This window comes from Zea mays, unplaced genomic scaffold, assembly GCF_902167145.1.
Source record: "Zea mays cultivar B73 unplaced genomic scaffold, Zm-B73-REFERENCE-NAM-5.0 scaffold_138, whole genome shotgun sequence".
NCBI lineage: Eukaryota > Viridiplantae > Streptophyta > Magnoliopsida > Poales > Poaceae > Zea > Zea mays.
This window is the reverse complement of record NW_023366755.1, coordinates 17,879-40,656: the sequence shown is the minus strand read 5'-3', so window position 1 is coordinate 40,656 and position 22,778 is coordinate 17,879. Positions and strand designations below refer to the sequence as shown.

General features: G+C 43.0%; 2 non-coding genes across 2 annotated transcripts; one reads left to right on the top strand and one right to left on the bottom strand.

Moving 5' to 3' along the window:
- The first annotated feature begins 549 nt into the window (after positions 1-549).
- TRNAS-UGA (transfer RNA serine (anticodon UGA)) lies at positions 550-636 on the top strand. The gene has a single exon. It is a non-coding gene; the product is annotated as a tRNA-Ser (tRNA).
- An 18,604-nt stretch (positions 637-19,240) lies between these two features.
- On the bottom strand, positions 19,241-19,374 carry LOC118473807 (small nucleolar RNA Z247). The gene has a single exon (XR_004853653.1). It is a non-coding gene; the product is annotated as a small nucleolar RNA Z247 (small nucleolar RNA).
- Between the last annotated feature and the right edge of the window lie 3,404 nt (positions 19,375-22,778).

Below are 22,778 nucleotides of genomic sequence, written 5' to 3'. Positions count from 1 at the left end.
CTTGCTGTGGACTGGGGAGAGAGCAGCTCTGCGAAGCTGGGCGTTCTGTGTGATTATGGAGGAACTGTAGTACTCGCCCCAAAATGCAAGCCGGGATAGATACTTAAAGAAAGGGGGAGCGGTGGGCCTTCAAAAAGGAGCGAGGGAGTGATGGGCAACCTTAGTCTATATGTTGCTCGTGAGCCGCCAAGTACCAGTCTCGCAACAGTACTGGCGTTAAAGGATCGGTCCTTCACTTGCGGATCGTTCGCGAGTCGAACTCGCTCTCTTGCCACGCCTTTGACTCACGAACTCGAGTCGGACTCATTCACTGCTTACTTTTTTTAGGATCGTTCGTTCTTCACTCTCTTGCTATTACCCGCAGGGAGCGCAGCAACCGACGGTGCATATTATCATATAGAAAGAAGCGAAGCGTAGCGATTCGTACTACCGGAAAAGTGTGCTAGGCAATAGAGTCAGCTTACGGGGTGGGGCGCAAGTAAGCGTAGCGAATCACATAGAGTTGCCCCTACCTGCCAGCGCGCAGATAGATAGGGCGGGCGAGCGCAGGGATGGATGTCTGAGCGGTTGAAAGAGTCGGTCTTGAAAACCGAAGTATTGATAGGAATACCGGGGGTTCGAATCCCTCTCCATCCGCGAGGGCATAAGTTCTCTCTTGCCTTATCTATAGATAAGAACGAATCTCCTCGACTCGACGGATATGATGGATGGAATGGGTAGAAGGTTTAGGTTATTGTGTGTTGATTTAGTTAGGACTTTGTCTCCCTTTCGTTATCTTCCGCCCCGGGGGGATGACCTGTGGGAGGGAGCTAAGTCGAAGATCTCGGTGTCGCCGTGAGTGGTTGATAAACAGCGATTGCTGTTTGATTTAGGGAGTCCTAACCCGCTTAACAGACAAAGAAAACGATAGAGACTTCCGGGTATAGGGTGACGACCTTAATGAATCAAGTATTCAGGTCCGGTAGAGCAATCTCGAATTATCATATAGAAAGAAACTCTCGACGGGTACGGGTATAAGTAAATCGTTTTTGCAATATTTTAGTCATCGCAAAATTAAGGTGAAGTATGATCTGTATCTGTAAAAGTAGATCTTTGAATAACAGATTGGTCTGAACTTAAAATCATTTTAACAAAGCATGACAGTTTTTCATGACTGCCTTGCTTTCTTTTATATGGGAGCTGAAATCAGCATCCGATCGACCCTTGCTGCGTACATGGGTCAGTAGATATCACAGTACTAACATCGCAAACAGGATTCAGGTTTAAGCCACAAAGATAGATGACGATGAAGAGGAATCGTAAATTTGTTCACAATCATTCCTTTCAGGGAACTCACAAGGCCCATCGTGCTATGTGTTCAACACAAAACCCAGTCTTTATCCGTCAGTTTTACCAACCTGACCAAGAAACCGTATCAACCCTGCCGCAAGGAACCATGCCGAGGATCTTTTGAGATATTTCCTAGTCTAGTGGAAGTCTAATAGGTCTCAGGATTCGAGGTGGCTATCTTCCCTTCCGTGGATTTCCTAGTTCGATTTCTCTCTTGCATCTGTTTATTGTGATACTTCCATGGATCTGTTTGGATCAACCTCATTGGCCAGTTCTAGGCAATAAAGAGACAGACAACTCAAAACTCTATTGGATGCCGGTTTGCGGAGATTACCTACGAGGATTTCTTAGGATGGCTCAAAGACGGATTCGGTCTTTTCCTCAAAGGCGGATACGATGGAATTCGCTTTGGACTAGGAGAGAGCTAGACAGCGGGGATGAAAGGTTTGCGAGGAAGAATCAATGGTTCTACAACTGCAACAGCACTTACTTCAAAGACTATTCTACGACCAGCCGCCTACTTAATTACACTTCCAGCATGGCAAGTTCCTTCTTCTGCGAATATGAGATAGACCGACAGCCGGTACGGGACTAAGGGACTGTGGGAACAGCGAAAGACCGGATTCTAAGATATAGGCCAATCAAAAGGAAGATGGTGAAAGACCACCACAAAGAGACCCTCGCTCACGCCTTAGTTGCGCAACCAGTGCCGTCTCAGATTTCATCAGTGCCTTCTCTACCTCAGTCGACTGAGTGGCTCTTAGACTCAGGAGCTTCTCATCATGTCACCGGTGACTTGCTTCGCACCTGTCCTCTTATTTTGCTTATGCTGGTTCAGATACTCTCACCATTGGAGTGGAGTGGAGATGGTACTGGTATGAAAATATCCCACATTGGCTCTTCTCCTGCGGCCTTGTCTCATGGTTCCATTCACGCTTCGCGCCCTCTCGCCTTTTCCCACAACTCATTCATAAAACCAGTTGTCCGTACACTCCTCAGCAAAACGGAGTGGCCAAGCGCAAACATAGACACATTACCTTAGCGGCCTTGCTGTTATGCAACACGCTTCTATCCCGGTTCCTTTTGGGATGAAATATTTGCAAGTGTGGTCTATCTCATCAATCGCTCCGCGCCTCTTCTTCTTCTCTCTCTCCCTTCACACAATTGTTTCATAAAGACCCGAATCTTCGTATTCTCAGACAGCCTCACCTCAGACCTTACATTGATCACAAGCTTCAGCCTCGTTCGATGCCGTGTATTTTTCTTGGTTATGCACCACAACAGAAAGGTTACCGCTGCCTTCATATACCAACTAACAGAATTTGGATTTCCAGACATGTTGTCTTTGATGAAAACAGGTTTCCTTTTAGGGAGCTCTCTACATCTGGATTGACCATTCCCGAGTCCACCATCGAGCCGGCACTGGCACCATTACGAGCGAGGTAGGGCAGCTAGCGAAACAAAGTGCGAGGGATGGATTCGTGCATGAATGTCAGATGGTTGTAGTGGTGAAGCTCGTGATGCTCTGGATGAGACTGACTCTATATGCCCGAAAGGACCAATCAGGTGGATCATTTGGACAGAGGAAGAGATGGGTGGGTGCACTGCCCTGCCGCAGAGAAAGAAGACAGCTCTATCTCAGAAGTGAGCTCCGTCTCACAAGTTAGCTCAGCTCCGTCGATCTTCTCGAGAGGAGCAGTTCAAATCACCCTGTACGGATCCATTGGGATCTGGTCGAAGTAACGGGTACCAGGTTTTTCCTGGAGTTGCCTTTATTCGTTCATTTCTGGTTGAAATATGGGCTGTTTTCTGTGTGGGTCTAGGAAATCAATCCGAATCTGCTTTCCATAGGATCGTTTGGATATTAATCGATTAAATAGGTGTCTTCTGCTGCATTTCGAGTTAATATGTGTACTCTACCGAACGAGGAGGGTCGAGTCGAGGGAACACTTCCTTGACGAGAATCGCTAACAACTCCTTTTCTTTTCTTTGACGAGCTTAAACCACTCCCGGATTCCTAATCATAGCTTTCTTTTGTGGGCCTCCCATCGGTAATGGTATGGGTTCCTCGGTCTCATTATGCATCTGTTTTGTTGCAGTTTTGAACTGTAGTGACACAGGTGCGTTTTAAGAATGGCAGCAGGTCTAATTATTCGTACTTTCGGTGCATACGCCTGGTGAAGGAACCTTCCTTGGGTAGAAAAGTTACTAATAGCTCTGCCTCGAACAAACCCAATTGTAGTGATCGCCCATATTGGATCTTTCGTATCGAAAAGTGATAGGAGGTGAGACTTGCCTATTTCCTTTGGATGCCTATTCATATGTTTTGTGAACAAGTGAGCAGCTGGTGCTCTAGTATACTGTAGTGAGCCTGAATGGTCTTTATGAATTGTGCACTTGCTATATTATTTGTTCTTGCACTTTGGCCTTGAATCCTTATTGTGCACCGTGGTCTCTTGGCTTTGATGACAGGGATATCCCTTTCCCTTCTACTGCTTGATCCATCCCTGCGGCTTGCTCTCTTGAGAAAAAGAACCTAAGCGAATTCCCTTATCTTATTTGGAGGATTAGCCATGGCCTTCCTCAGATTATGGGGCTCCTAGTTTGCTGATCTTGTAAATCTCTTCCCCGCTCAAGTTAAGGTTCCCACGGCAATGAGTGCTTTGCTTCTCTACATCTCGTCTGCTATCTTGATTGAGATGCTTGTTTTCCTAGTAAGAGTTGTACAGCCCATCTCTTCCCTTCTATTCACTACCATTCCGCGTCTTCGACTTCTATTAGTTTCTTTCTTTCTCACTTTCTTTGGCTACAATGGTTACTGCCAGCAATATCAGATCAGAAATGTTATAAGAAATAGCTATATCTATTTTATTTTTCTACTTCCGCTACAGGTGGGGATAGACTGATTCGGTCGGGTCGATAATCTGCCCCGACCTCTCAAGCCTCTAAAGATCGATAAATGGTATCTATCTGGATGGAATGCTAGCAAAGCAATAAAGTACCTTGCGTTGCGGGTGGAAAACAGAGAGGAATCTCCTGCTGCTTCGTTATCAAGAAAGAAAGCTTAGGTTTGGATTTCTTCTCCTTCACTTGTGACCTATGAAGCACCAATGCTTACGATCCGGTACTAGTCCTCCAATTATCTTCCTCCCAACGCGGCAGGTCGGATCTTCTAACCCGATCTCTTCTCAGGTTTCGAGGTTCCTAGCTGTACTGATTAAGGGAGGACAGGCAAGTCACTACACTACTCCAAATGCAAAAGAGATGCTCATCTACGTAAATTCAAGTCAAGCTCAAGTCAAGTAAATGGCCCAGGAATGGATAGCGTAATGTGTGAATCTCAATTGTTCATATAGAAATGGTGCTCTCTGGTTGACAGGTTCGACTTCTTCATTTTACTGGGATTTTGGGCATCAAGTCAATTTTGCCTAACTTTTATTCGTCACATTATACGTGACTCATTGGATTTCCAATGAGAAAAGTGCGGATCATATAGATGGCAAAGTCCATAATTGGTTTTTACCTAGGGAGAGTCGATTGCTTTTTGGAAAAGTTCATCTCACTATTTGGAACTACTGCAAAACTCTCATTTCCAGAAGCCCATTTTCTTTAGTGAAATTGGAGGATGGACGAAAACACCGGGAAAATGAAAGCAATCTTGATTCCGGTTTGCCGAGGAGGGTAGGCTTGTTTTCCCACTATATGCGACAGGCCTGGCTTTCCATACTCAGACACTATAGGAGTGCTGCTACACGAACATCCTTTTATTCGTCACATTATACGTGACTCATTGGAATGCTGTCTTTCTTTGGAAAGCAGAAGTGAGAATTGGATTGCTGTCTAGGCGAAAGCGGGAACTCAGATGACTTTGACTTGATACTTGATTGAGATGCTTGTTTTCCTAAGAGACCAATCCTATGAATCTTCCTTGGACGATTGCCGAGTTGCCACTTCTGATTACCAAGATTACCAAAGACTTATCACTTCTCGATACGAAAGACCTGTTTCCCAGAACCAGAACCAGAATACGAGGAATCGATTTTGACCACTGCTTTGTATGGAATGGCATACGGCGCTTCTGCTACGAATCAATGTGTCAGTTCCCACTATCCTAGCGAACTGAACAATACCAATACGCGAATCACGAGCCGGAACAAACGAAACGAGTGCTTTCTCCGGAACAGAGAACGAATACACGGCGCTTCGAATGGAGAATACGAGACTGAGGAAGAATACCTTGACTCGCTATCTCAAATTCGAATACAGAAATGCAACATATGGTGGAAATGCTATGAGGAACCACAAATCCTTCCTACTGAGGTGAGGAAAATACTAGATTATTTCCGGCACCTTTACTTTACTTTACTTTACTTTACTTTACAGTAGTAACCATACCATAACCATAGTTGGAGGTAGTTCACTAGCACAGCCAGCCAATGAGTAATCAACCTTCCCTTTAGCCAATGAGTAATCAACCTTTTCCCTTTCTGGACCAGCAAACAGAAGAACCAATACGAGTAACCCTTCAAGCCAGAAGAGTAACCCTGAAACCTACGAATAGGAAACTGTCTTTACTTGAAACCGTAAGCAGCAAACCTATGCCAAGGTCACTCATCTTTCCTAAAGACGTTGACTACGACTCTAGATTAGATCTGGTGAATCACCGGTACCTCTAGGTATGGAGATCCTTCGACAAGTTCTTCTTCCCCATTGGCCAGGTCCCTCTGCATACATAGAATGTCATAGATAGAAACGATATCTCGTAACGGAAGACGATAGATTCTAAAACTTGATCTCGCCGGGACCACAGAATTTCGTTTTTCCTCGATAGAGAGTCCTAAGATCTGATCAAGTGATGCTCACCATGGTCCAAAAGTTGACAAGCAGATTTTCTCTCGATGGAGAGCCAGCTGATAAGAATCAAGTCTGTTTCGTATAGCTGGAAAAGTTACCAAGTCCGTTTTCCCGCGATTTTCGCTTTATAGCAGATTTTTCCTCTAGAGATGGTCTTTTGGTCTGAGAAAAGTATGCTTCCCTTAGTGCCAAAACTACTTCATCTGATTTTGCCGAAGGAAACTCTAATCTGGATTTCGAATAGTTCACATTCCCCGGGTATTTGACATATAGAAATTCTGGGAGTCTTCCTGGCCACACGTGGAGCAAGCGGCACCTATCTTTCTCTATCTATCTTGGCAGGGCTTCAAAACTAGTTCGAGAAAAGAAATGCGTCTCTCCTATAACGGAGAAATCACTGAAGCCTATGGCAGCCTCTATCTAGTCGATTGCTTTTGGATCAAGCCCAGTGCAGTGTAAAAACGAAACCCTATTTGACCTCCGGAAAGCCTATTGACAATTCAAAACTTCTGGTCCCCTATACTATACTATAATAGGGAAAGTAGGCAAGTCCATGGCCACCTACTTGAAGTGAAGAGCAGAAAAGAGATTTGATTCACTACCGAGTTCTCTTCCAATGAGTAACTACTAATGTTACGAATCAAAAACGAGCCCTTCGTCCTCTGAAAGCCGGCGATCGAGTGAGTAAGTCCGCCAGGAAGCTAGTTCTTTAGGGCTTAAATGAAAGCTTGTCGGCTGTGAAAAGTATACCTTTCCTTTTCCTATCCTTTCTTCTCTACTGGCTATCCTATCCTTTCCTTGAGTTTGTTTCTTTCCGCTGCAAAAAAGAAGCTAGTCTACCAGCGCTTCGTTCTAGCTCGAAAGCAAGGTTCTATGAAGACTCACAAGCACAAGCAAAAGTAGCCCCTCCCTTAGAGCAGTCTCTTTTGAAACAAGTCAAGGAAACCAGTCAAGTCAACCTGACCCGAGATGCAATGCAATACGACTTCACAGTTGTGTTGATTGAAGGAAGTGAGCGTATGCCGGCTAGTCCGGTAAATCGTATCATGATCATAGCATCGGGTTGGTGGGACAACCCTAGTCAGAGTGAGGGTTAACAAGAGTAGCGAACGGATTCCAGTATTTCATTTTTCCTTTCACCCGGGTTTCCTCTTTTCTTATCCGACGACTGCCATGCTTCTACCTTTCTTATCTGCCTACTACTAGCCTTCCTTCTTACTTTCTGGTTGGAGTATTTCTATTGACGGATCGAGGTCCGGGTCCTTGGCCTACGCTTTGGAACCTGGAAGAAGGAGACTCATTAGCTGAAGAAGTAAGCAGACCTAGATATTCCCTTAACCTAACCAGCCGGAATCCTTATTCCAATAACCCTTAGCCCTAGCTTTCATTGAAGGAAGTGAGGGTCGACCTTATAACTCCGTATGTATCAACTAGCCATTATCAGATCCGAGGTCCAATTTACTAGATTGGCAAAAGGGGCGGGTGCAGGACAAGAAGCCAATCATTCATTTTCATGCATTGTTCGATTCACACTGCTCCTTGGTCCGTGGCTAGTGCTTTTCTTTTCGCTAATCACCCAACTCTCAGGCCAGTCAGAAGGGCATTGATGGAACACAGACCGGTAAGCTCTTCGATTAACGCCGTCCGAACTCTTGCTTGATAGGACTTCCTATTCTTCACCTGGGGCTGGTACCTTTCCCAGCTTTCTTTCTGGACAGCTATCTTTGATTGACGGAGGGCAGCCTGCCAAACGGCTCTGCCCTAGCTTCTACTTCCTAGTTTAGTTGATATCTAGGTTCCAGTGTAGTAAGTCTTCCAAATGTATAAACACTTTTCTGGTGTGGTTGAACCTATGATTATGATCGGTTGGGCAATCCGCCTATACTATAGCCTGCCTTGGTCCCGGGCGGGCGGCACCTAGCTATAAAAAAAGTGGGCGTATCAGAAGAAAAGAATGGTTTCCTGCAGTACTTTTTAGTAGGGGAAGTTCCAATATATATATATAGCCTTCTCGAAAGAAGAGCGCGCGCAGAGCTCTAAGAAAAAGCATCACTCACTTACAATAATAATGAGGACCAGGAACCAATCTCTTTGTTGCGAGGAATCCGGGAAATAACTAACTCCAAGTCACTTAACTCACTCTGTAAGGCCATGAAAATCCCAAAGGAAATATAGGAAATACAAGTCAGTCAAAGAAATGCAATTCGGAAATGCGCACGCACCAGTCAATCTAGTCAAGTGCTACTCAATCTCCTACTAGATATATAGAGGCCATATAGAGGCAGGCAAATCCAGGAATGAGATATAGCGGAGGGAATACGGGCCTCCTTACCTACCTGAAATAATCTATGAAAATTCAAAGTGGAGTAAAGAAACCTAGAGGTAGAACCCATTTGAGACTATGAATATTCAATCTCAGTTTGAACCCTCAAAAAGGCTAGTTTGAGAGGAGTCTAGAACTAGAAATAGAAATCAGGCTAAAATGCACATGATCCAAATAAGGAGAGGAAGCGGAGATCTTGAATCGAGAAAGTGGCTTTTTCTATCAGAAAATGAATCTGCTTTCTGATGGCCATTTCGGTCCGTTGTGGGACCACGGCTTGCAAAGAAGGTATGCTCGGTCGGCTTGCGCTCTTACTTGGAAGTGGTCTCAGTAGCGAAGTCAATAAAGAGGGTAGTCCTCCTAGCTAGGAAGTCGTTGATGAATCAACCGATTTGTTTTTACTACGTATCATTAAGAATTCGAATACTAGCTTGCGGCAAGTGACGTCAAGTAGGGAAGATACCCAAGGCCCATATGAGGCGCTTGAAGAAGTGATCCATTAAGGCTTGGGACTAAGCAAAGCAGAATAGGAAATAGTAGTTGGATAGCTTTTCCTTGGGGTGTTCCCTGCCCTTTCATCGATTTTCGAGAAGTGCACTACATGTCAAACTCGAAGAGTTACTCACTTGGCCACAAGAGCAAATGTATAATGGTAGTCAATACCCTCACCCAATCTGAGTATACCCTTTGGCGACGAGGCGGGCCTTGTACCTATAAATACTGCCATCAGTATATGCTTTCATTTTTGAGACCCAGCCAATGGCTTTCTTGCCAGTCCTTTCCTGACGTCTTAACTCGGATGGGCTTAGTAAGAAAAGAATGATTCGCATAAAGATCCGGCTGCTATTGACGTAATGAAGAATTTCGGCAGATAAAAGAAGCAAGCTTTCGAGGAGAAAAAAGGATTGAATCAAAGGGTCCATAATAAAGTTGGAGGCCATAATGTACCCTTTAAATCCCGAAAAATACGCTTTAATGCTTGCCAGTGCAAATCTCGTGGGTGTTGCATGAACTGACATGCTAGGTTTACTGCATATGAGATATCAGGTCTTGTAAAAGTGAAGTACTGTAGAGCACCGACAATTTGGCGATAGGGAGTCGGATCAGCGAGAAGCGAACCAAGATTAGATTAGAAGAGAGTTGTGAGTTGGGTGCTACCGGTGTTGAAACCGGCTTGCAATCAGCCAGGAGTGCTCAGTTTGATTTGATATGATAAGTAGATACTTTTCAAGGAAGATAGCCTGAGCGAGTCTTTTCGCGGAGCTATTGTGCCGAACGCTGGCTTTCAACTTCCCGTACCGGGAGAAAGATTCTAACGTTGATCGAGGGAGCAAAAGGGAATCTAAAGGGTGAAATACGCGTCTGTCTCATTAGAACCCCGCTCCGCTTAGTCGACAACAAGAGAATCGAAGCATCCTCCTATTCCTTATGTTTCAAGAGTTCCCGAGATATGCAAGCAAGTTGGGCTGGGCACTTGTTTTTAATAATGCCAATGGGCATTCGAATCCCTGAGAGAGAGCTAATAGGAAGGAAGATGGCTCTGGATTCACTAGGCTTTCGCTGGCTAGAAGCTTCGAGAGAAAGTAAAAGAGATGATGTGGTTGAAAAGGTGGTAACTGTGGATAGCGCCAAGTAAGCTAATCCTAAATGTCCAGCCACGCCAAACCGAACTCTTATCACATTATTTGTAGGCTTTGCTATTCTTACTCCTCTGTGACCTTCATCAATCACTAGGCACAGTATCAGTTAGCGTGATATGGGTTGGTAAAGTAGTAAAGAAAGTCTTAGTTATTAGGAAAGAAATGTTGCAGCCTATCTGCCACTGAGTTGGAATCGATTTGCTTAACCTGCTAATGCACGGAGATTAGCCAAATTAGAGAATATGAGGACGTCGGCAATGGTTGGTTTTAATGCTCGCACAGACGAAATAGAATACCGGATTGGACCTTAGCCGCTCGGGAATAGAATCCTTCACCACCAGACCAGGAAAGGCAATCGCCACGACGCTGACATCTTTTCATACGTACTAGACCCGGAGGCAAGGCAAATTCGGAAGAAGCCGCTTACACGACTTCCAATACAGACAACTCAAGCAAGAGGTTTGACATCACTCCTGCAACTGCAAGACAAAGACTCAATCAAGAACCAGAGAAACTTAAATCAACCTTAGTATTAGTAAGAGTAAGAGTATTAGTAAGAGTAACCACTTCTGGCTCGTTAATGTTTCGCTTCTTTGTCCTTAAAGAACTTTGCATACATCGGAACATGTAAGACAGCATCAAGGATGGGGATGGTAATCTGCGCATCTTGAATCATCTCAAGAAACTTAGCAAACTGCTTGTCTTCACTTGACTTCTCAAACCGTTCTGGAAATGGCTGCTTCGGCTTGGTAGGTGGAACTGAAGTCGAACTGATTGATGATGGATCATTAGGAGCTATAGCTGGTGGTGTAGAAGAACTAGGCTGTCCAGCAGTAGTAGTAGTGGACTGCTGAGGTACCTGCTGGTCCTGTGGAGAAGGTTCATTTATCAGGAATCTACTTGTTGCATAATGCACATGCCACAAACGATAAAGTGGAAGCACACTCAGATGAAGAGGATGGTGAATTGATCAATAATCCCATGTCTTTTTTTGCTGAGAAATCTTGGATCAAGACATACAAGGCAGCATTGGTCAAACATAGGACTACCTAGGCTAGGTCATTCATTGCTTGGTCCGCTATATTCGTTTTGTCTTCTAGTTCTCCACAGGGACTTCCTACTACTCCGCCGAATCTCTCATCTGAGAAAGTAGGTCACCTGGGTCGGGTAAAGCAGCGTAGATAAGGCTGGAGTTTATGAACAAGTTGATGTCTACTAGGGCATTGACCGTACAAGCAGGTAAGTATAGGGCTCGGCTAGGAATTCGTTTATGCTTATATTTATAAGCTTTCTTCTCACTAGGTAGGGCGGGCAGTTGGTCTTATTGCCCTGCATCATATGAGAAGGAGTTCTTCCACGAAATAGAGGTCGTCTATGGTCTTTGTGGCATTGATGGATAGTACTGGTCTGTTGTCAACAAATAGACTGGCTAGGTCACAGTCTGCTAAGTCTACTAGTGGGATATGAATATGCATTAGTAGTAGTTATTGCTGCCGGATTGGTATTAACAGTTGGTCAAGTCTAACGTAACGTTTTTCAAGTAGAAGGATAGGGCATTAATTACCTGGGGTCGATAGGTACACCTTTATAATCAATTATTAGCACAAAGCTCTCATCTCACTTTTCATAGGTAGGCCTCTATAGTTATAGTGTATATTGGCTTTGATTCTTTCTATTGTTATGGGAAAGGCATATCCCCACCCAGTTCTTCTTCGTCTTAATTAATAACTCCTTCCTGAACTTCAAAGTACGATAGAAACTGACTTATATCTCGTAGGAAAACTAGAGAATGAGCCATCTCCATCTCGTAGAGAAACTAGAGAGGTGCTGGGCGCAGCTGAAAGGAAATCCAAGAAGAGTCCATGAAAGGCTAGCACGATTAGGATCCTTTGTAGGGTTTATCTCGGAAGAGAAGGCTATGAAGCGAACATCTCTTCTTTGGGTTGGGAGAGAGGGGAAGATCTATGCAGGACACTTAACCCGTGCCGGAGGACTGCACACAGCTGGTACAACCTCGTACATTTTACATGTTCTTACAAGTCCGATGGTACAGTTGACCTAGTATCGAATTATTATAGATTCCGTTGGCAGCCATTGCCCCCCTGCATGTCGTCTGACACGACCGAAACGAAACTTGACACCCCCTAGCAGCCCCCTGTCGGCATCGAAAACGGAGGGAAGTGCGCGTGCTGATGTTTAATCATGCGATGCCAATGATGTAAGCGCGGGCCCGCAGGTGCAGACAGGTTCGTCGGGGGTTATGCAAGCTTCAGAGGTGGGGGGTACGATTGTGGAAGATCGCGTGGAGGCAGGGGTTGGAGATGTGATGCAAGGGTGCGGGGAATTGGGTGGAAGGACAGTCGTTAATGTGGAGTCAGGTTTGACGGGCGTGAGGCAAGAAGTGGAGGGAAGTGGGATCTAGATTAGAAGAGATAAATACGATATTCCTGATCTGATACCCGCGGACGATCCCTAGCCTAGCTTGGCAATCCCTTGAAAATGCAATGCATTTTCCAAATTGCTTTTTCTCAAAAAAACTCTCAAATCAACTCACGCATATTCCCTTGCTTCTGTTAACTACGCATATCTCCTGTTTCTATACTTGCTAGCTAGCAACCTCTTATCACACAGAAAGCGTGACATGAATGCATACCCCCGTGTATACAACTCCTTACTATCTCTAATATACCGTTGCTTGTTCGGCGCATAGACCTATTATTATTCTCGGTCAGGCTTTCCTTTTGGCAGGTGATTACTATATATAATATAGCGGGCTTTCCCTTATCCGTTCGCTTAGGTATCTGACTGTGTAGCGTAGTTCGCCGATTCCCGGGGCCGGCACGGCACAACCGGATCCCCATCCTTAAGCAAACACACCTTCCTTTGGGTCATTGAAATTTCATCTTACTTGATCCTTCTAAATCAGCTTGTGCTACTTAATCTAGATTTACGAGATTCTTCCTTCTATTCTAGCTAGGTGGCAGGCCAATACCAATACAACTAAGTTTAGGAGTGGATTTCATTTCGTACCTACGTAGGATTCCCTAACTCATCCTCTTATCCATCCTTTCCTGGACTTTCGTAAGGGGCAATAGCACAAGCAGAGCCTTTATAGAGCAGTTGGATTGCGCCTTAGTCACTAGCATACGTTTTCTTGCTTTGAGCTACTAGCGCGGATTGTTCTGGTTTAGCTTGACCTACCCCCGTTCTCTTTCATGCTTAACTTGAATGCTGAACTATCGATAAGATAAGGGCTGTATCGTTCGTGATCAAGTCATCGAGCGCATGTTTGGAATTCAATAGCGCTTTCTTTGGCAAGGCAGGATATGAAAGGAACGGAAGTACCGTTGTTTCCATAGAGGATTGAGCAGTGCCAGATACGGAAACAATAATGGCAGTCAATTCCTTCTGAAATCTATTTATACGGGGCCATTCGAAGCAATACCTTGTAGTTAGAGTCCTCTGGAAAAGCAGAATCTTAATAGTTTGAAAAGATAGAAAAAAGACAGAGTGATACCCTTAGAGCCAAAAGCAGATAAGTCAAGCGGCTAGAGCGAATCCTGGATAAGGCTCCTCTTGCCTGAGAGAAAGGGACTTCTTTCTACAGCCGAAGCCAAGCGCAGACGGCATATGAAAACCCGTCTTTAAAAACCAGGAAAGACACTCATAAGATTTCCAATGAAAGGAACGCTCGCCAGAATGAAATACTTCAATTAGGATGAGCTACTACATATCGTTCTGAAAGGGGCCTGTGAAACTGAAGCAGTTCCTGCAACCATCAACGAAGTCAAGACATTACCTATAGCAAGAAAGACTACCGATACCGATAAAGAAGAGCCGAAGCCCTACCTTGTTCCTGCCATCCCTTCCCATTCATCTCCACTATACCCCTCGTCTTCTAATTCCTTCCATTCCACCACGGAATTCTCTATAATAAAATAATTCGCAAATCCAAATCCGCTAATTGTTCTCTAATAGCACCCAATGAGTAACTACTAATGTTATGAATAAAAGGCCTGTCGCAATTTCCCGATTTCGAAACAAAGCCTGGGGTAGAAAAAAAGGGAGAAATGCTGTGGTTACAAGATGCAATTTCATCTTCGAATAAACCCCGTAATCGTAAGAAAGTAGGTTTTTTAGCGCTGGGCCTAGCAAAAGAGAAATCGCCGTATACTAGGCCCTCCAATTTCTTAAGGGGTTTATTTAAAAGATTCGCGATATAATATAACTAGGAAGACCTTTCAAATACCACACATGAGTCACTGGACATGCCAGTTTGATGTATCCCATTTGATATCTTCGTATCCGAGAATCAACAAATTAGACCCCGCATTTTTGGCAAACAGACGAGAGTGAATTACTCTTACTCGGAATGGGGAGAAATCCCTGACTGGAAAATACCCCGCTCAGAGTAGGTGAACGAAGCGATATCCGGGTGGATATAGCGAGAGAGCCGACCAAAAGCTAGGCTATGTGAGACAGCCCAAGAACCTCTTTTCTTTACTGCCCTCTCATCAAAGATGGACCTGATAAGGGCTTCATCCCATTGGCTTGTCTTGTCCTCCTGTTGCTTGCATCGCTCGTGCTCCCTATCGAGGTCGCTCTTCACCCTATCCCTTTAGTGTAAAAACGGGATAAAGAGCCCTCAATAACACGCTTGCCCAGGAGGGTATAACAGCTGATAGAGCCTCGGATATGGCTCCTTAACTGGTAGTACGCGCTAAAGACACCAGATCATTTTGATAGAAATGAGGTAGACTGGAAGCTGAAGCCAATAGACCAATGGAACTAATCAATCACTTGCTTTCCCGAACTGGACAGCAGGATTTTATCAGCACTGGACTTGAATCGCGTCGATGACTCTAATCTTTAGAGACAGAAGCAGATGGGAGAAGGTTGGATATGGATCATGATCAAGTCTACCTCGTAAGCTAAGCCACTTAAAGATCTTTGAGCAGCTCGAGAGATCTTCATTGGTAAAAAGTAACCTCCCGATTAAGCGATATTATAAAGGTACAAACCAATTAATCTAATATTGATTTGCAGAACGGATTCAAATACCGAGCATCAATATTAGATTCACACAAAGATCCGGGTGTCGGATCTAGTAACTAACTACTAGATCAAGCCAAGGTAAAGACACATCATTAGTATCATTACTATAAATAAAGTTGATACTCTTATATGATTGGAATATCCACCACCGGACGATATGATAAGTTTTAAGAAAATAAAATAAAAATGAAAATGCTCTTTTTAATGAAAGGCTCTTATTTATTTCAAATTAATATGATAATTTCACGGTGTTATTCAAAAAAAACTAGAGCAGAAAAAGCGAAAGCTAAAGCTTTCTCTAAAGCAGCAACTAGAGCAGAAAAAGCGAAAGCTAAAGCTAAAGCTAGAGAAGAAGAAATTGCTCAAGCTGAAGAATATGTAGACAATGTTGTGAAACAACTATCCCAGGAAAAACCTAACCCTGTACTGGATCCTTTTAGGGAAAGCAGCGCTCCTGTCATCGAGCTTGATAATACAGTAAGAGAACGCGATGATCAAGAGATCAGTAAAAAAATGATAGAATCTCAAAACCAAACTGTATTTGAGGAGTGGGAATCAAAAACTAGGAGGTATAACTCCTAATTTTGGGTGCCCAAAGAAAAGAATGGTAAGTACACTACTGAGATGTTAGATCTACTTTATCAGTTCTGGGATACCCTCATGAAGTCCTACGAAACAGAATCACTTGATAATAAGAGAGAGGAAAAACTGACTTATAAAGTTTTTTAGTTTATCAAAAACTCATGGAGAGAAGATCTATCAGATTCAGAATTCAGAAATATACAACTCAAAGTGGAAGATATGACTCTTCACTGTAAAGAAAATACTATATATAATAATATACCACAGTTGAAGGTATTATTCTTCAATAAAGATTTTATATGGATTATCTTCTTGATAAATTACAAAATGAGTCAGATAAGGTTATAGTCAGAGCAATGGGGACATATACAATTGAAACTATTGTTATATGGGTGCTAAGCAAGCACTTTAATGTTTTTGCACTGGAACAAAAAAGTGTACGTCTGTCTACTTTAGTAGCTGAATTAGACATAAACGTAAGAAATTACACGAATAATGAGAGCTGAATTAGAGAATCCTCTATCAACTTCCCAGATTCTGTTGTTGAGACTATGGCTGAGGTGACAGATGATAGTCTTAATCAGACAACTGATATTCCGAAAGAAGAAGCTAATAATAAAAGCAATAAATCAGATAGCTCTAAAGAGCTGTATAATATAGGGAGTACCCTATTTACCTGGCTAAATAATAGGAATTTGGTTGAGATCTACCATCCTCATGGTGATATCAAGAGCCCTAAAAAAGGTAAGTATGCAAAGTATATCACCTATGTTAGGTGTGTATTTGACATTAAGGAGCTACCGCTCCATATAGCATTACCTATGGTGTGTCCACCACTTGAATTGAATGGAGGAATCGCAGACCCAAACGGCTGAATAACGACAGAGTAACAACCAAACTGAGGGATCTAACGGGTGGGTACTTATCTTCTGACCCAGAAGTACTTGGTCATTATACCAATACCTCAACCCTGTTATCTACACACGATGAAGAGCGTTTTAACATATATATTATATGGTGAGTGATGAAAAAACAGCTCGACTAACCCGTGTAATAAACAAGTTACAGAGTGTGCCATATCAAATAAATACAAAATTATTATGTCATTTGGTAAAATGTAAGGATATATACCATGCATCAGGGCTTCTCATGCCTAGCATTCTTGCTTCTATTGATAGAACGGAGGGGACTGTAAGACTAAAACATCATTACTTGAATGACAAAGAAATGAAAAAATATTTTTCTTTAAAAGACTTGATCAACATTTGGATAAAAAACATTCAGTCTGCCTGCTACGAGCAATACATTTTAAAACTAGCTGATGCTTTACAAAATTACAATTTGTATTTCCCAACGTTTTTGGACTTTAGGGGACGAAATTACCGATATGGTCCTTTTCATTACCACGAACGAGATCTTGTTAGATCTCTCATACTCTTTGCGCAAAGTGGGGTGACAGATACACCCCCAGATAAAGGTAGTCAGGGCATACGAACCTTTATGGCTTCAACAGCTTTCCATTATTCCAAATATTGGAAGAATTATAATGAAGGTATAATATGGTTTATTAAAAATATACATGAGTGTCCTGACTTAAATAGTAATAAGGCTGATATCGTGCTAGACAGATTGGCTAATCTAGCACGTAAGGCTAGACACCCATTTCAGTTTCTCTCGAGTGTTATTACACTAAAAAACCGTGACTCTGATAAGATTGCTAGAACACCAATTCACCTGGACGCATCAGCAAGTGCATATCAAATGTTGAGTTATTTACTGGGTAATATTACCATGGCTAGAAATACTAATCTTATAAGTGAGAATAATAAAATAAATAATATTTATGAAATTATTGACTCTGATTTTAAGAAATATATTGAACGGAAATACGGTGAACATATTATCACCAGATATGTGTGTAGCTTATTTGATCGTGATATCATCAAAAATATCTTTATGCCTATTGTGTATGGGAAATCCAAATTTAGCACAGCTATTGATCTGCTGGGAAAGATTGGTAGTTATATGGTAGTAGAAGATTTAAAAACTATTATTAAAGAATGTTACAATTTCTGGGAATCTGAATATAAAGATATGAGGAACCTCATGCATTTGGTTGCAAGTATTAGCTGGGTTAGTGGTTTTATCAATAAACCAGTTATATATTCCACAGAATACTGGATTACAGTCCAAGATTATATAATCATGGAACCTGTCAAAATAACTGTTAAATACCAAACCCATGGCATGGTTCTAATCCTAAAATGAAAAAATCAGTCGTAACGCTACGAATACCCACGAACAAAAAGAATACTCGGAAGAACACTAGTTCCACTTTTGCTAACTTCATCCATCAGAAGGATGCCTTAACTGTAATTCATTTTATTGATATTCTAATGGATGAATATGAATCTGGTAATAATACAGTACCTGTATACACAGTTCATGATAATTTCATCACAACACCATTGTATGGCGCAGCATTCCCAAGCCTATATAGGAAAGCAATGACTCGATTCGATTGGGACACCCCATATTTATAATTAATAAATTCATGTATGACAATATTATATATCGAGCTAAGCAGCTAAGATATGATCTCCTATCTCCTACTACACAAGGATTTATTGAGCAAATAGGCAAAGTCTACGACTCCCATAATGAATTGTATAACACAGAACATACTATATATGAATATGAAAGAGAACTTTATTACTTTCCTCAAGATATTATAGTTGACTGCTTAAGCGTTTTAGTCCCCCAAAAGACTAAGAGAATAAATGATTATAAGAATAATATAAAATAAATATTACGTCACTACTATACTATGATTTCATAAATCACCATGCCAATAGTATAGTATGGATGGACACAATAGTATGATGTATGAACTGAAGCGATTGCACAGTAACTACGATTACTGTATTCATTGTTAAAAAACAAAGTTATAACACGTGTAGGATAACTATCTTTATCAAATATATAAGAATAAGTTATTCCGAGGCCCCTCCTTCACTTCCCCCTAGTTGTTGGGGGTGATGGAGGGTGAAAGAAGAGTGGGTCGGCGGGCTTCTTTCCCTGAATGTACTGAAGAATTAGAACACTTAAACCATTATTCCTGTTTTTTTTTCTGAAATAAAGCTTGATTAATGTCATATTTCTGCACAGACGTTGGTTTGGCCAATAAATACATATTCCCTACGGGCAGGATATCAATCTAGATTGGAAACCTATTCGTAAACCGTTCGAGCCAGGGATTGGCCCCATCTCTCACTGATCTGGATGAACAGTAGCTTTTGACCTTCAATCAATAGTTCGATTTATTATTAAACTATCAGTTGCTATATTGCTTTCCGGTAATGTACATCCGGAGATAAGGGTTTTTTTGGATAAGCTCGAGGGACAATGTGTGTCGAGGATGAGTGATAACTTGAGCCATGGAGCAGTTCCCTGCGCTGCTCGAAGCTTAGGGGTTGCGCGTAGGCTTCCCCCACAGTATATAGATCGGTTCTTCAGTGTGGTCACAACCTAGTTGTAGTCGTCGTCGAGGCCTGCCAGGATGTAGGAGACAAGGTCTTCATCGTCGATCGGCTTGCCAGCGTTGGACATCTCCACTCCAAGCGCCCGCATCTTCCCGACATATTCGGTGATAGATAGGTCGCCTTTCTTCAAGCTGGAGAGCGCGATTCTTGTATTGACTATTGACGACGCGCGCCTTCGTCACAGATGAGAAGGTTGTCTCAAGGACACTCCAGACTTCGGCAGCTGTGCGGCAGGCGGAGACTTGCACAAGAATTTCTTTAGTCATTGCAAGCAACAAGTATCCGAGTACCTGTTGATCAGTTGCCATCCATGATTCATACAATGGATTGACGACTTCGGCGTCTTTCCCCTTGATCTTCTCCTCGGGGGCTTTAGTTGCGCCAGTCAGGCCCCCCACCGCAGCTTACCTACTTGCTGACCTGGAAATGCATATTACCTGACAAGCTAGTCGCTCGGCTGGCACGCTATCAAAGCACGACGGATTGGCTGGTCCTATTCCCATCCCAGCAGTTCCTACTTTGGTTTGGAACATTTCAGATAATATAGAGAGGAGGGAGACTAGTCTAAATCGATTTTTCTATCGTTTCTTCGAAACCTCGCTTACGTTTCACTTCCCTTCACCAACCTCAGAGTACGGGCTTAGACTCTCTAAGATATCCAACTCAAGTGCCGTAGCGAAAATCATAAGTAGTGTTCAGAAGATTGGGAAGGAGTAGGCCCGGTTTGTCTTGTTCATCCATGATTCCCCTTGTGGAGTGAAGTGGAATGCTAAAGATAGAAAAGTGAACCGTAGGATCTCGTCTTAGCCCATTGACAAAACTAGTCCAAGAAACCCAGATTGCTAAGTCTCGAGTATGTCAATCAAGCCCTAATGTTTCCATTCCGCCGGACCAACTAGCCTAACCTTTCACAGAATTGATCATTTATGCCCAAGGGACAAGAGGTTTTGAACTCTCTAGTAGTTCCAAGAAGTATGCTCATTTCCTTGGATGTGTATTCTGGATTTGGATTCACTAATGTGGAGGGCTATTTATTCAAAGATGATTAGGGTGCGCTCAGCATGTCCCACCATCAGAGCTAACCTAACCTGTCCTTATCCTTAGCACGGACAGCACTCAATATCTCGCTGCGGAATATGTCTACCGGAGTAGGCTCCGCAAAGCTCCTCACTCGGCACTAGATCCAAGTCCCCCATCGCACTCCACAAGTTTGGGACGACCCCTTTCTTTCTTATATTATATGATCTTTTCCACTGCAGCCAGCACACCTATTTCCCTTTAGCTGGTAAAGGCAAGGCTTCCCTACTAAACCAGTACACACTAAGTACGGGATCATTAGTCATGACTCCTTGGTCTTCATAGTCCTCGAGAGATCCACAATGTCTCCCATCCCAGGAATAATCGAATACCTTCGTTCTGAAGCAAATCAACGGGCTTGGCCGGGCAACTCACTCTTGCTTTCTCTGGGCCGCCTTAGATTCTATAGTTCTCGTCTCCCCAGTCTAGTGAAACAGAGGGATCCCAGTCAACCCATGCTGACCTTCCCTATCTGTCTGAAACCCAATATGTGCCTAAACTAAACGCTTAGCTGTGCCCAGAATGTGGAAACTCGAAAGAGGTAAACAATTCTTTTTTGTCATTTTGTTCACTGGTCTTCACTTCAAGCAATTCCATTAGTCCAAGTCTGCTGCAATTGGTAATTGGAGATAAGCAATTGGTGGTCGTAGGCTCACCCTCCTCTAAATAGATAGAATGGATCGACCCTTTATGGCACTTTGACTTCTCCACAAGGAGAATGCAACTACAATTCTCACGGAAATGAGACGCCCCAATTTCATGTGGTCAAGTTGCATGATGACCGACGCAGAACTAGCCCGGTTTTTACCGTCTTGCACTTGCAATTTCCATTCTTTCCACGCTGCGCGCCTCTATTCCATAGGCCTCTTTAGTCAGGGAAAACCTTCTACTGAGTTCAATCGGTGATTCTCAATCTTTTTTTGTGCAATTCTACGATCGAACAATTGGAAGGAGGAGCGTAGAGGGCGCTAAGGTGTTCGCATTCTCGAATAAAGCGACAGGAGAGAGTGAAATGCTCGACTGAAAGGAGAGGGTGGCATGTCGACGAGATTAGACCCGTCCATAAATATCCACGCTCTATTCAGGTACCGGGGGCCCCTGCACAAACATAGGACGAAAGAAAGGAAATGAATCTGCCAAGTCGAGAAGTTTTTCTTTTATACCACTGGCACTTTTGCAAGAGCAGCTTATTATCCATGATCCAAAGTATTAAACAGTTCTTCTATCCTGCAAAATAGGGCAGTCAAAACCAGCCAATCGAACCCATGAAAGAAGCCCACTTACCCACTCTTCTTTCCCACCATCCGCAGTATACCAATCACTCACTAGATGGTGGCCTCGGAATCGGAAAGGAAATAAGCTCATACTACTGGAATGGAATGGAATATGAGACACTTTACTTCCTACAAAACTCAAGTGAGGGGAGGGATGGATGTCCCGCCACGAACGGAAACATCAAGCCTCCCCAATGGTTATGTTACGTATCCACTCATCCTACAAGGAACTATGTCCAACCTATTCTATTTATTCCGCTATTCTATTTATTCACGACGAATTTGTTTCCGGAAGTGGCATTGAGAAGTGTTGCTCCAGCCTTTCATACTTTACTCGAATATTTTAGAACACAAATAAGATCCCTCATAAGTGCAAACAATGCAATAGCTTCGGTTAAGGCAAAGCCCAAACAAATCAAAAGAAAAGAAAAATAATTGTCTCGCTAATGATGGATTTCTAGCAACTGGATTGGTTTCTAGTTTCTTTGATAGTTGGAAGTTCTCCAAAAGTATGAAAGGCTGGAGGGCTTTGTACCAACCATTCTAGTGTGGTTGGATTCTGCTCAACAGCCCAAGGACTTTCCGCACATCTTTTGTTCTTTCCACTGCTTGAAGTGATTGCGACAACTACGAAGAAACGACGAATCCCAACTACGGATATATAAGAACCGAAACTGCTCAGAGCATTCCATCCGGCGTAAGCATCTGGATAATCTGGAATGCGACGTGGCATACCCGAAAGCCCTAAGAAATGCATGGGAAAGAAGGTCAGATTAACCCCGAAAAAAGTGATCCAAAAATGGATTTGGCCTAAAGTTTCAGGATATGTCCGACCAAAGATTTTACCCACCCAATAGTAAAATCCAGCAAATAAAGCAAAAACGGCTCCCATAGAAAGTACATAATGGAAATGTGCAACCACATAATAAGTATCATGTAGAGCAATGTCTAGCCCAGAGTTTGCTAGAACTATTCCAGTGAGCCCTCCTATGGTGAACAAAAAGATGAACCCTACAGCAAATAACATGGGTGTTTTGTATTGTATCGAACCTCCCCACATGGTAGCGATCCAACTAAAGATTTTGATTCCAGTGGGCACAGC